The sequence below is a fragment of the Triticum dicoccoides genome, chromosome 3B (genome assembly GCF_002162155.2).
Source record: "Triticum dicoccoides isolate Atlit2015 ecotype Zavitan chromosome 3B, WEW_v2.0, whole genome shotgun sequence".
Taxonomy (NCBI): Eukaryota; Viridiplantae; Streptophyta; class Magnoliopsida; order Poales; family Poaceae; genus Triticum; species Triticum dicoccoides.
The window spans coordinates 660,179,349-660,193,584 of NC_041385.1; the positions used below are offsets into that span (position 1 = coordinate 660,179,349).

General features: G+C 39.6%; 1 pseudogene; it reads left to right on the forward strand.

The window, feature by feature from the left end:
• Positions 1–1,130: 1,130 nt before the first annotated feature.
• Positions 1,131–4,407, forward strand: LOC119281756 (annotated as a pseudogene).
• Positions 4,408–14,236: the final 9,829 nt, after the last annotated feature.

Sequence of the window (14,236 nt, forward strand, 5' to 3'; positions counted from 1 at the left end):
ATGATATACACTAGTAGTACCGAAACCCCACCAGGACCCAAATGTCAATTTTTATCTTGTCAAGCAAGTGAACTTGAGTTGTTGTTATTGTTTATAGGTGTTGATAGTAGTTACCTTTTTTCGGAGCGAGATGGTATAGTAATTTACTAGTAGTACCTAAAACCCATAAGGATCAAAATGTCGGTATTTATGTGGTCAAGCAAGTGAACTTGTGTTGTTGTTACTGTTAATGATGGGTTTGTTAGAAACTTCAAACAAACGAAACAAAAGGAAATTAGCAATATGTTGATGTGTACTTGAGTTTTAATATGACGCGATGCTATGTGTGTGGTCCATTTCAGATATGTGTGTTGCAGTCTTTGTCTTTCCTCTCTTCTGAAGAAGTGGAGATGACACACATGTTGAGTTTAGTCACGTAGGCACACTTTGCCGCGTCGGTGACATTTTTGTCATCCAATAGTTCTTAAATTTAGTGAGATTTGAGCTATTAAATCAGTGGCCATGCGGGATCCCTTGAGACATGTCAGTGGTCACCCATTGTAATGGTTGGGTAGTTGATCCACTTTCCCCCTCCATCGTGACTTGCTGGTTAATGGTCCGAATAGACTTCAATTGTGCTCCCTCATTGGCCAACCATGATTGAGATCATCAACCCTCATACTCTTATGGCTGTGTGTATCAGACGCCAGGGGTGATCCTTCTTTTCTAAGATAAAGACCTTCCTACACTTACCATAATTTGCCAATACCTTGCAACAACATAATTGCCAAGTCTTAAAACAGTTAATGTAAGCATGTTGATGGTAACACCTTGTGGTCTTGATTTTTTTATAGCTTCTGGAGAAGATAATTGAATAGTCCAAGGAGAACGTCAATGCCTAGAAGGGTGGCACCATGTCGCCACGCTACGGTAGCTGCATCTTGTGAATGTTTGGCTCTTTGGCAGCACCCTATCTATCCAATATATAGTTGAACTTTTTCATCAATCATGTGAATTTAATAGCTATATAATGCTTTAATTGATGCTTATCTCTTGCATGCGACAGGCTATAAATAGGGGGGCGCGGCACACGAGACCGAACCACACACCACAAGAAAGAGCATACATAGAGACCACAGTGGAGAGATAGGATGGCATCGAAGATGAGCAAGGACATGAAGTTCTCCGAGGAAGAAGTCACCTCACACCCGCACATTCTGGAAGGTGAGGAGCAGACGGTTGCACATGCGCAGCAGTCTTTAATCTTCGCACTTACACTGGACGAGCTGCAATAGTCGGTGTGCGAGGCGAGGCGCAATTTTGGGTCCACGAACATGAACAAGTTCATGAGCAACTTATGGAATGCCGGGGAGTTCCAAGCGGTGCTCGACGGTGGCTTGGTGGGCAAGGAGGAGGCTCCTCTGGTGGGTGCTGATGGAAGCCGAGGTGGTGGGGATGGAGGAGGAAGCGGCATATGCCCGCAGGGGTCCTTCTCCTTGCCTCCCTGGCTGTGCCGGAAGACAGTGGAGGAGGTGTGGGCTGAGAATAACATGGAGCCCCAACCGGTGCATGCCCAGCCTTAGGCCGCGCGTCTCTCACCGCAGCTTCCTGTCCAGCCAACTATGGGGAATGGCAGAAAGACTTTTTGTGCGGTGATGCTACCTAGCAGCAAAAATCCGCCATTCATTGCTCGCGTCAAGATGCATGCACGTGTCACCACTTTATTCTCATTTTTTGCTATACACTAGTATACAACATCAAAATGCAGCTAGTGGCCCCCCATTATTTGTCTTTGGCATGGATACATGGCAGTAATATGATAGTTCTCTCTCTCTCTCTCTCTCTCTCTCTCTCTCTCTCTCTCTCTCTCTTCGGTCAAATCCAACCTTTTGTTTCACCTTTACTAAATTAAATCGTCCCTATCTTTTAAACCATAAGTTCCTACTTGAATTTTTTATATATATTTGAACTCCTGGCGCCAAGGCCTTTTAAATAAGACTGATCTTGAATACATTTCGAACACATTTAAATTTCAATGTTTCACACTCCATATGTGAACCAAACCTAGAAAAAATTTAAAGCACTATTTCAACAGAAATATTTAAAACCATCATATTTTCTAGAAACCAGTGACTTTTTGAAACTGAATTTTTGAAATGTGTAACAGTTTATGTCGAAAGAGTGAAAATGTTTTTGATGTTTTTTTCAAAAACATGCAATTGAAATAGATGTGATTTTTGTGAAACAGACGAGTGAAATGTAACATGTTCGTTTTGAATTGTGAAACAGTAACCACAAAATGTGAAATTGAATTTTTTTGAAAGAGTGAAATATGTTATTGTTTCAAAAATGTGTAACTAAAATAGATGTGATTTTTGTGAAACATGACAGTGAAATGTAAAAATGTAGGTTCTTAATTGTGAAATAGTAACCATAAAATGTGAAATTATAATGTATAAATGTGAAACTGATTATTTCAAAAGAGTGAAATATGTTTTTCAAAAATGTGTAACTAAAATATATGTGATTTTTGTGAAACATGATAGTGAAATTTAAAAAGTAGGTTCTAAATTGTGAAAATATTAACCATGAAATGTGAAATTACAATGTATAAATGTGGAACTGATTGTTTCAATAGAGTGAAATATATTTTTTCAAAAATATGTAATTGAAATATATGTGATTTTCCTAAACCAAGCCATGTGTGAAGTGAAATGTAGGTTCTGAATTATGAAAGAGTAACTACAGAAAGTGAAATTCTATTGTATCATTTGTGAAACTAATTGTTTGAACATGTGTAATAGTTTATTTAAAAAGAGTGAAACATGTTACTTCAAAAATGTGCAATTTAAATAGGTCTTTTTATTTGTCAAGAAAGCCTGTGAAAAGTGAAATGTAGGTTCTGAATTGTGCAATAGCCACTATAGAAAGTGAAAATGTAATGTATCATTGTGAAATATATTATTTTGACATGTGAAATATCTGTTCATATTTAAATATGGTTAAAAATATTCAAGATTGATCTCATTTTAAAGGTTTTGGCGCAAGGAGTTCAAATATAAAAAAAGTTTCACAAATGAATATATGGTTTAAAAGATATGGATGTTTTAAATTAGCTAAGGAGGTAAAATGGTTGGATTTATTGTGTGGGAGAAGAAAAAGTGTGTCTGCCAGACAATCATGAATGCATGTGAAGTACACTAGTGGGGCCAACTATTGAAGAGAGACAGTAGAAATATGAAGATGGGAAATCCAGAAAAGAAATGTAATACAAAGATACTTGGCCCACATAGTGTTAGATGGCAGCTCCCTATTGGACATCACCTTGCTAGTAGGTAGTGCAACCACGCAATTTTACATTTTGAGGGGAATGGCAGTTCGGTTGTGGCCAACGACCGGCAGGGGGGGCTTGGAGAGATGATTTTGCAGCAGTTCCTTGTCAAGTTCGGCGTGGTCCAGGGATCTGGCCCCGGCCAGGCACCTCTGCCGCTCGGCATGGTCCATGGATAGATGAACACTCCACAACAGGCGTAGCAGCCTGTCCCAATGATGTACCCGATGGCACCGGCTAATGGCCTTTTTCCGGTGATGGTCGACGACATGGGGTTCGTCCCCAACGGGTACACGGGAATAACCATGGTGCCGCCGCCACCTCCTTAAGGTGGGGTAGGTATCGTGAGCCCCAGGTCATCGGACGGGTGGAGCGCCATGACGCAGGCTGACATGATGACCTACATGTGAGATGGACCAATGATGGATAACGGTGATGCCTGAAAAAGCGGCACCCCGAAGGATCAGTCCTGCAAGAGCAGCATCGAGCGCCTCCACCTCCGCATGATCAAGAACCATGAGTCAGCTGCACAATCGCATGCCAAACATGTACTTACCTTGCTGCCAAAAATGTTGGTTTTTATGCAATGCCATTTCTTCAACAGTAGTAACAAGGTTTTTGACATGTACACACTACCCTTGTTAATCCTACAAGCTTATATTGTGGAGCTTGAAGCTACATTAGACCACCTCAAGGAGGGCAAAGCTCGTCTGAAAGCTGAGGAGGTACGAACCTGCTGACTAGTGAAAACCATGAGACAATTCAGTTTTCTTATTCTTTTCAGTTCTTACCGTTACTAAACAATTTCATTGTTTTGTTGCAGAAGATGATTTTGCTGACCAAGAAACAAATGGTATGTACATTTTCCCACCATCGCATGAAAATCCTTCTACACCCGCGATCACTTGCCAATTGCTTGTAACAATCTAACTGCTAAGTCTTAACATAGTCAATGTGTGCGTGCTGATGAAACCACCTTGTGTTCATGATCTTTTTTCTTACAGCTGGTGGAGAAGATGATGGAACAAATCAAGGAGAATGTGAACGCCAAGAAAGGTGACGCTCTGTCGTGGCACAACAGAAGCTACATCTGGTGAACAGTAACCCGCCATTCAGCTTCCATAGCCGTGCTGGCAGGAGGATGAGAATGAATTGTCGTGTTGATAACAGTTACCTTTCCTTTTAGGAGCGGGGTGGTATAGTAATTTACTCGTGGTAGTTAAAACCCATAAGGACCCAAATGTGAATGTTTATATGGTCAAGCGAGTGAACTTGTGTGTTGTTGTTACTATTTATAGGCATATTTGTTTGTTAGAAGCTTCAGATAAATGGAACAAAAGAAAATTAGCAATATGTTGATGTCTACTCGTGCTTTGTTATGATGTGATGCAATGTGTGTGGTCCATTTCTGATGTGTGTGTGGGGGGGGTCTTCTCCTTTGCTCTCTTCTAAAGAAGTGGAGATGACACACGAGTTGAGTTTGGTCACGTAAGCGCTCTTTGCCACGTTGGTGAAATTTGAGCCATTGAAACAATTTTCAAATCCAGTGAAATTTGAGGTATTCAAATAAGTGGTCACATGGGATCCCGTGAGACTTGATGATAGTGACCCATTGCAATGCTTGGGTAGTCAATTCCCTTTCCCCTCCGTCACAGCTCGCTACTTGAGGGTCTGTCTAGCCTTTAGTTGCGCTCCTTGGTTGCCAACCATGATGGAGATTATCAACCTTCATACTATTATGGTTGTGTCCATCTTCTCAGAAAAAATCCTCCAATACTTACCATCATTTGCCAATTTCTTGCAAGAACCAAATTGCCAAGTCTTAAAACAGTTAATGTGTGTGTGTGTGCTGATGATAACACCATGTCGTCATGATTTTTTACAGCTGGTGAAGAAGATGGATTAGTCAAAGGAGAACATCAGAGCCAAGAAGGGTGACGCCCTATCGCGGTGCTGTGGTAGATCCATCAGGTTAAAGGTGACCTACCATTCAACTTCCATAGCCGTGTTGGCACAGGATGCGGATGCTGGGCGTCCTTCCATAGGCCCATAGTGGCATCATCCTCATTTGTGGAAGATGGTGAGAACCAGGAGGATATCGTTGTGCCCATGGACAGTGGAAACCGTGGCTCCATCTTATTACATGCTGGTTACATGCTCTATTTCAGTTAGAGGGGATTTTAGGAAGGAGAAACAGTTGATTACACTTAGACATGGGCCCTGATATGCCTCAGTCAACATCTCCTATTTGTGAAAATGCAAAACCACTCTCTAAACCCACCTACCAAGCTTCTACGGGGTGATCTATCTAGTTTAAGATAGTTGAGGGGATTAAGATCCCAGTTTTTGGAGCTAAGGGGTGATGTCACTGAAACATGATAGTTTAGCAGGATATGTACACTATTTTTGGGATGATATAGTAATTTACTAGTACTACCAAAAACCCGACAGGACCCAAATTTCAATGTTTATCTGGTAAAGCAAGTGAACTTGAGTTGTTGTTATTGTTTATAGGTGTTGATGGGTTTGCCAGAAACTTCAGACAAACAAAATAAAATAAAATTAGTAATATGTTGATGTGTACTCACGCTTTAATATGATGTGATGCTATGTGTGTGGTCCATTTCGGATGTGTGTGTGGGAGTATTCACCTTTGCTATCTTCTGAAGAAGTGGAGATGTGATTGCTTGTTTCTGCGTTGGTATTTCCCTGAAGAGGAAAGGATGATGCAGCACAAGAAAGGTAAGTATTTCCCTCAGTTATGAAACCAAGGTTATCAATCCAGTAGAAGAACCAAGCAACACTATGTAAACAACACCTGCACACAAACAACAAATACTTGCAACACAATGTGTAAAGGGGTTGTCAATCCCTCAATGATATTGAGATAGATTAAATTGTATGAGATTTGATAAATAGATCTAACTAAAACACAAAAAAAGGAAAATTGCAGCAACGTGTTTTTGGTTTTAATATGATAGGAAATAGACCCGGGGCCCATAGTTGTCACTAGAGGCTTCTCTCAAGAAAATATCATACGGTGGGTAAACAAATTACTGTTGCGCAATTGATAGAAAAGCAAATAATCATGACGATATCCAAGGCAATGATCATGTATATAGGCATCACGTCCAAGATAAGTAGACCGAAATGATCCTTCATCTACTACTATTACTCCACACATCGACCGCTATCTAGCATGCATCTAGTGTATTAAGTTCATTGAAAAACGAAGTAATGTTTAAAGAATGATGAAATGATGTAGACAAGATAAACTCACATATGAATAAACCCCATCTTGTACCCTTAGTAGCGACAACACATGCGTGTCATGTCTCTTTCTGTCACTGAGATTGAGCACCGCAAGATCGAACCCATCACAAAGCACCTCTTGCATGGCAAGATTAATTAATCTAGTTGGCCAAACCAAACCAATAAATCGGAGAAGAAATATGAAGCTATAACAATCATGCATAAAAGAGTTCAAAGAAGACTCAAATAATATTCATGGATAGAACTGATCATAAACTCACAATTCATCAGATCCCAACAAACACACCACAAAAGAGTTACATCAAATAGATCTACAAGAACATCGAGGATAACATTGTATTGAAGATCAAAAAGAGAGAAGAAGCAATCTAGATACTAACTACGGACTCATATGTCTATGGTAAACTACTCATGCATCATCGGAGGGGCGGTAAGGATGATGAGGAACCCCTCCGTTATCGTTGCCCCTCCGGCAAAGTGCCGGAAAAGGCCTCTAGATTGGATCTTATGGTACTGGAACTTGCGGCTGCGAAAAAAGTATTTCATCAACTCCCCTAGGGTTTTGGGGATTTTATAGTATTTGTAGAGGCGGAAGTAGGTCAAGGGGGTGCCCGAGGGCTCCACTACCCACCAGGGCGCGCCTGGGCCCCCTGGCGCACCCTGGTGCCTAGTGGGCCCCTCGAGCCCCCTCTCGTGTGCTCCAGAAGCTTTCAGGGTCCATTGTCACTAGAAAAAATTTCCAAAATTTTTCATGGAAATTTGACTTTGTTTTATATTAATATTCTGTGAAGTAAAAAAACAAGAGAAAAACAACAACTCGCACTGGGCACTAGGTTAATATGTTAGTCCCAAAAAATGATACAAAGTTGCTAGTAAATGTATATAAAACATCCAAGATTGATACTTTAATAGCATGGAACAACCAAAAAGTATAGATACGTTGGAGACATATCAAGCATCCCCAAGCTTAATTCCTACTCGTCCTCGAGTAGGTAAATGATAAAAACAGAATTTTTGATGTGGAATGCTACCTATCATATTCATCACATATTCTTTTCTTTTATAGCATGGACATTTGAACTTCAAGTGATTCAAAGCAATAGCCTATAATTTGACATTAAGACCTCAATACTCAAGCATATCAACAAGCAAATATTAAAGAAAGCTATCCCTAGCCCATTATGCTCAATCATTGATCCATTCATGAAACACACTGAAATATTAGCTACATCTAGTGCACATGTATGACAATAGTGTTCCCTAGTTGGTGCTTTATAAGAGAAGATGGAGACTCAACAAAATAAAAATTTCATAAAAGTAAATAGAGAGGCCCTTCGCAGAGGGAAGAAGATTTTTGTAGAGGTGCCAGAGCTCAAAGCTTAAATTGAGAGATAAAATTGTTTTGAGAGGCATGCTTTTCCTGTCAATGAAAACAGCCGAGAATTCCCAATATATTCCATGCTAGATAAATCATAGGCGGTTCCCGAACATAAAATAAAGTTTATTTCCTTTTCCACCATTCTTTCGCAATCCATGGCTAGCTATATCCACGGGTGCCTTCCATGCCAACACTTTCCAAGGAATTTATTATTAAACAACATATTAAATATATTTTTCATTTTGGAAGTGGGCATCCCTATTACCTACCACACTCTCATGCAATGACAAATGAATAAACACTCATCTTGAGAATAACCTACATAGCATGGAAAATCTTGGCCACCCTCTGCCGCTTCATGAGCGGTACAAGCACACAAAAGGAAAATAATTTTGAAAATTAGAGTTGGCACATACAAATTTACTTGGAATGGCATGGAAATACCGCATATAGGTAGGTATGGTGGACTCATTTGGCACAACTTTGGGTTTGAGGAGTTGGATGCACAAGCATTATTCCCGCTTAGTACAAATGGAGGCTAGCAAATAGATTGAGAAGCGACCAACCAAGAAATGAAAACAATCATAAACGAGCATTGAACATAACTAACACTGAATAATGCACCACAAGTTGGATGTAACTATGCTACATAACTATTGAATATGTGCTTGCATAGGGAAGCACAAACCTTAACACCAATATTATTACTAAAGCATGATTACTCACCAACATGACTCAAATATTGCTATCTCCATATCTCAAAACTATTGCAAGGAATCAAGTTTATAATATCCAATGATCTTCATCACAGTTTTTATTATATCCGTCTTGAATATCTATCACTTTGGGACTATTTTTATATCTTAAGAAATTACCATTGCAAATAACAAGCTCTCAAACAAACTTAAGTGAAGTACAAGAGCATACATATTTCTTCAAAATTTTCATCTCTCAAAATAACCTAAGTGAAGTATGACAAGATATTTCTTTAAAAATCAAAATTTTACTAACTCTCAAAATGATCTAAGTGAAGCATGAGAGTATTTCTTCAAAAGTTAAACCGCCACTGTGCTCAAAAAGATATAAGTTAAGCACGTAGAGCAATTATAACAAATCATAGCATAATTATGGCTCTCTCAAATAGGTGTGTCTAGCAAGGATGATTGTGACAAAATAAAAATCAAAACAAGCAAAGGCTCATAAAATACAAGACGCTCCAAGCAAAACTCATGATATGTGACGAATAAAAGTATAGCTCCAAGTAAAATTACCGATGGTCGTTAGAAGAAAGAGGGGATGCCTTCCGGGGCATCCCCAAGCATAGTTGCTTGGTACTCCTTGAATATTACCTTGGGATGCCATGGGTATCCCCAAGATTGGGCTCTTTTCACTCCTTATTCCTTCATCCATCATGTACTCACCCAAAACTTGAAAACTTCAATCACACAAAACTTAACAAAACCTTCGTGAGATCCGTTAGTATAATAAAGCAAATCACCACTTTAAGTACTGTTACAAACCCATTAATATTTTATTATTGCATTATACCTACTATATTCCAACCTTACCATTGATTATACCCCCGATACAATCCATAGATTCATCAAAATAAGCACACAATGCAACAAAAACAAAATTTGTCAAAAACAAAACAGTTTGTAGTAATCTGAACTTTGACCATATTTTCGTAACTCTAAAAAGTCTGAAAAATTAGGACAATGTACAAAATTTGTATATAAATCATGTGTGAAAAATTCAGAGCAAAAGCATATTTATGTGAATTTTGAAAATTCTAGAACTTGGTGCAAAAGTTCCTGTTTTTTAACAGGATCAAATCAACTATCATCCAACATAATCGTAAAGGCTTTACTTGGCACAAACACTAATTAAAACACTAAAACACAATCATAATAGTTGCATAATTGTGCAAACACAAAAGAATGGAATTAAAAAGTGAAAAAAGTATTTTATTCATTGGGTTGCCTCCCAATAAGCGTTATTGTTTTATGCCCCTAGCTAGGCATAATGCATAGTATCAAGTATTATCATCTTTAGTTTTTGTTCCATAGGTTGCCCTCATGATTGATTCATATGGTGGCTTAATTCTAGTTCTAGGGAAGTTTTCCATACCCTTTCTCAATGGAAACCGAAATTTAACATTCCCTTCTTTCATATCAATCACGGCACCTATAGTTCGTAAAAACGGTCTACCAAGTATTATGGGACAAGACGGATTGCAATCAGTATCAAGCACAATAAAATCTATGGGCAGGTAATTCCTATTTGCAATAAAAGAACATCATTAATCCTTCCCAAAGATTTTTTAATGTTAGAATCCACCAAGTGCAAATTAAGAGAACACTCTTCCAAATTGGTAAAACCTAGCACATCACATCGAGATTTCGGAATTGTGGAAACACTAGCACCCAAATCACATAAAGCATTTCAACCATAATTTTTTATCTTGACTTTAATGGTGGGTTCCCATTCATCATATTATTTTCTAGGAATTGATATCTCTAATTCTAACTTTTCTTCTAACGCTTTCATCATAGCTTCTATGATATGTTTAGTAAAAGCTTTATTTTGTTCATAAGCTAGGGTGAATTTATCATGGATTGTAACAAAGAAATGCATTCAATCAAGGAGAAAATATCATAATTAAAATCCTTGTAAACCAAAAGAGTGGGTACATCCCTAGTTAAAGTTTTGACCTCTCCAAACCCACTTTTATCATTTTTTTCAACAAGATTTTCACCCTCCAAATTATGGGGACGCCTTCTAGCTAAAGTTGACTCTTCTTCAGTCCCCTTATTGTGACGCCCCCGATTCAATCGTACACTAATCATACACGCAAATGTGTACGGTCAAGATCAGGGACTCACGGGAAGATATCACAACACAACTCTAGACACAAATCAAAATAATACAAGCTTTATATTACAAGCCAGGGGCCTCGAGGGCTCGAATACATAGCTTGATACACAAGAGTCAGCGGAACCAACAATATCTGAGGACAGACATAAAGTTAAACAAGGATGCCTTAAGAAGGCTAGCACAAAAAGCAACACTATCGAAGAGGCAAGGCCTCCTGCCTGGAACCTCCTAACTACTCCTGGTCATCGGCGACCTCCACGTAGTAGCATCCATCAGTGGTGGCATCTGGCTCCAGGGATCCACCATCTGGTTGCATCAACCGGAAAGAAGAAAGAAGGGGGGAAAGGGGTAGCAAAGCAACCGTGAGTACTAATCCAAAGTACTCGCAAGCATCAAATCTATACTAAGTATGCATTGGTATTAAAGGAAGGGTTGTATCTGTGGACTGAACTGCAGAATGCCAGAATAGAGGGGGAAGGCCTAGCCTATCAAAGACTAGCATCTTCAAGCAGCTACGAGCATCTTGCAGCATGTAGAAGAGTAAAGAATAGCAGTTTAATATTTAACAAATATGTTGTAGAACCAACGCCCAGGGATCCTTCTCCGACTCCTTGTGGAAAAGCAATCTCGGAGCCACATATCCATCACACATCTCAAGTATCCATTTCTAGTTATATAAGATCAGGATATAAGTCTGAACGTCCATTACCACGGACACGGTATTCGAATATATATCTTCCCTCCAGGGCTGCATGATAACCCATAAGTGTAGGGGATCGCAACAACTTTCGAGGGTAAAGTATTCAACCCAAATTTATTGATTCAGCACAAGGGGAGCCAAAGAATATTCTTGAGTATTAGCAGTTGAGTTGTCAATTCAACCACACCTGGATAACTTAGTATCTGCAGCAAAGTATTTAGTAGCAAAGTAGTATGATAATAAAGGTAACGATAGCAAAAGTAAAGATAATTGTTTTTGGGTTTTTGTAGTGATTGTAACAGTAACAACGGAAAAGTAAATAAGCGAAGAACACTATGTGAAAAGCTTGTAGGCAATAGATCAGTGATGGATAATTATGCCGGATGCGATTCCTCATGTAATAGCTATAACATAGGGTGACACAGAACTAGATCCAGTTCATCAATGTAATGTAGGCATGTATTCCATAAATAGTCATACGTGCTTATGGAAAAGAACTTGCATGACATCTTTTGCCCTACCCTCCCGTGGCAGTGGGGTCCTAGCGGAAACTAAGGGATATTAAGGCCTCCTTTTAATAGAGAACCGGAACAAAGCATTAGCACATAGTGAATACATGAACTCCTCAAACTACGGTCATCACCGAGAAGTATCCCGATTATTGTCACTTCGGGGTTGTCAGATCATAACACATAATAGGTGACTGTAGACTTGCAAGATAGGATCAAGAACACACATATATTCATGAAAACATAATAGGTTCAGATCTGAAATCATGGCACTCGGGCCCTAGTGACAAGCATTAAGGATAGCAAAGTCATAGCAACATCAATCTCAGAACATAGTGGATACTAGGGATCAAACCCTAACAAAACTTACTTGATTACATGGTAAATCTCATCCAATCCATCACCGTCCAGCAAGACTATGATGGAATTACTCACGCACGGCGGTGAGCATCATGAAATTGGTGATGGAGGATGGTTGATGATGACGACGGCGACGAAACCCCCTCTCCGGAGCCCCGAACGGACTCCAGATCAGCCCTCTCGAGAGAGATTAGGGCTTGGCGGCAGCTCCGTATCGTAAAACGCGATGTAACTTTCTCTCTAATTTTTTCTCCCCGAACGTGAATATATGGAGTTGGAGTTGAGGTCGGTGGAGGTCGAGGGGGCCCACGAGATAGGGGGTGCGCCCCCTGTCTCGTGGACAGGGTGTGGGCCCCATGGTGTATTTCTTTCGCCCAGAAATTCTTATTAATGCCAAAAAGTGCCTCCGTGGATTTTCAGGACATTCCGAGAACTTTTCTTTTCTACACATAAAACAACATCATGGCAGTTCTGCTGAAAACAGCGTCAGTCCGAGTTAGTTTCGTTCAAATCATGTAAGTTAGAGTCCAAAACAAGGGCAAAAGTGTTTGAAAAAGTAGATACGTTGGAGACGTATCAACTCCCCCAAGCTTAAACCTTTGCTTGTCCTCAAGCAATTCAGTTGATAAACTGAAAGTGATAAAGAAAAACTTTTACAAACTCTGTTTTCTCTTGTTGTTGTAAACGTGAAAAGCCAGCATTCAAGTTTCAGCAAATATTATGAACTAACCATACGCACAATAACACTTAGGTCTCACAACTACTCATATCAATAGCATAATCAACTAGCGAGCCCTAATAAAACTCGGATGACAACACTTTCTCAAAACATAAGAAGGGTGATGACTCAACATAAAAGTAAATAGATAGGCTCTTCGTAGAGGGAAGCAGGGATTTCTAGAGGTTCTAGAGCTCGATTTTAAAATAGAGCTTAAATAACATTTTGAGCGGCATACTTTTGCTATCACCGCAACAACTATGAGATGGTTGTATCTTCCATACTACATGCATTATAGGCAGTTCCCAAACAGAATGGTAAAGGTTTATACTCCCCCAACCACCAACAAGCATCAATCCATGGCTTGCTCGAAACAACGAGTCCCTCCAACTAACAACAGCCTTGGGGAGTTTTGTTTAATTATTTTGATTTGCTTTGATCTTTTTGGATCATGGGACTGGGCATCCCGGTTACCATCCCTTTCTCATGAATGAGGAGCGGAGTCCACTCCTCTTGAGAATAACCCACCTAGCATGGAATATATACGCAGCCCTAGTTGTAACATGAGATGCTCGAGCATACAAAACGGAATTTCATTTGAAGGTTTGGAGTTTGGCACATACAAATTTACTTGGAACGGCAGGTAAATACCGCATATAGGAAGGTATAGTGGACTCATATGGAACAACTTTGGGGTTTAAGGAGTTTGGATGCACAAGCAGTATTCCCGCTTAGTACAGGTGAAGGCTAGCAAAAGACTGGGAAGCGACCAACTGAGAGAGCGACAACAGTCATAAACATGCATTAAAATTAATACACACCGAATACAAGCATGAGTAGGATATAATCCACCATGAACATAAATATCATGAAGGCTATGTTGATTTGATTCAACTACATGCGTGAACATGTGCCAAGTCGAGTCACTCAATTCATTCAAAGGAGCATACCATCCCGTCATACCACATCATAATCATTCTAATAGCATGTTGGCACGCAAGGTAAACCATTATAACTCATAGCTAATCACGCATGGCACAAGCAACTATAATCTCTAAATGTCATTCCAAATATGTTTACCTCACAATAAGCTGACTCAGAAACGATGAAC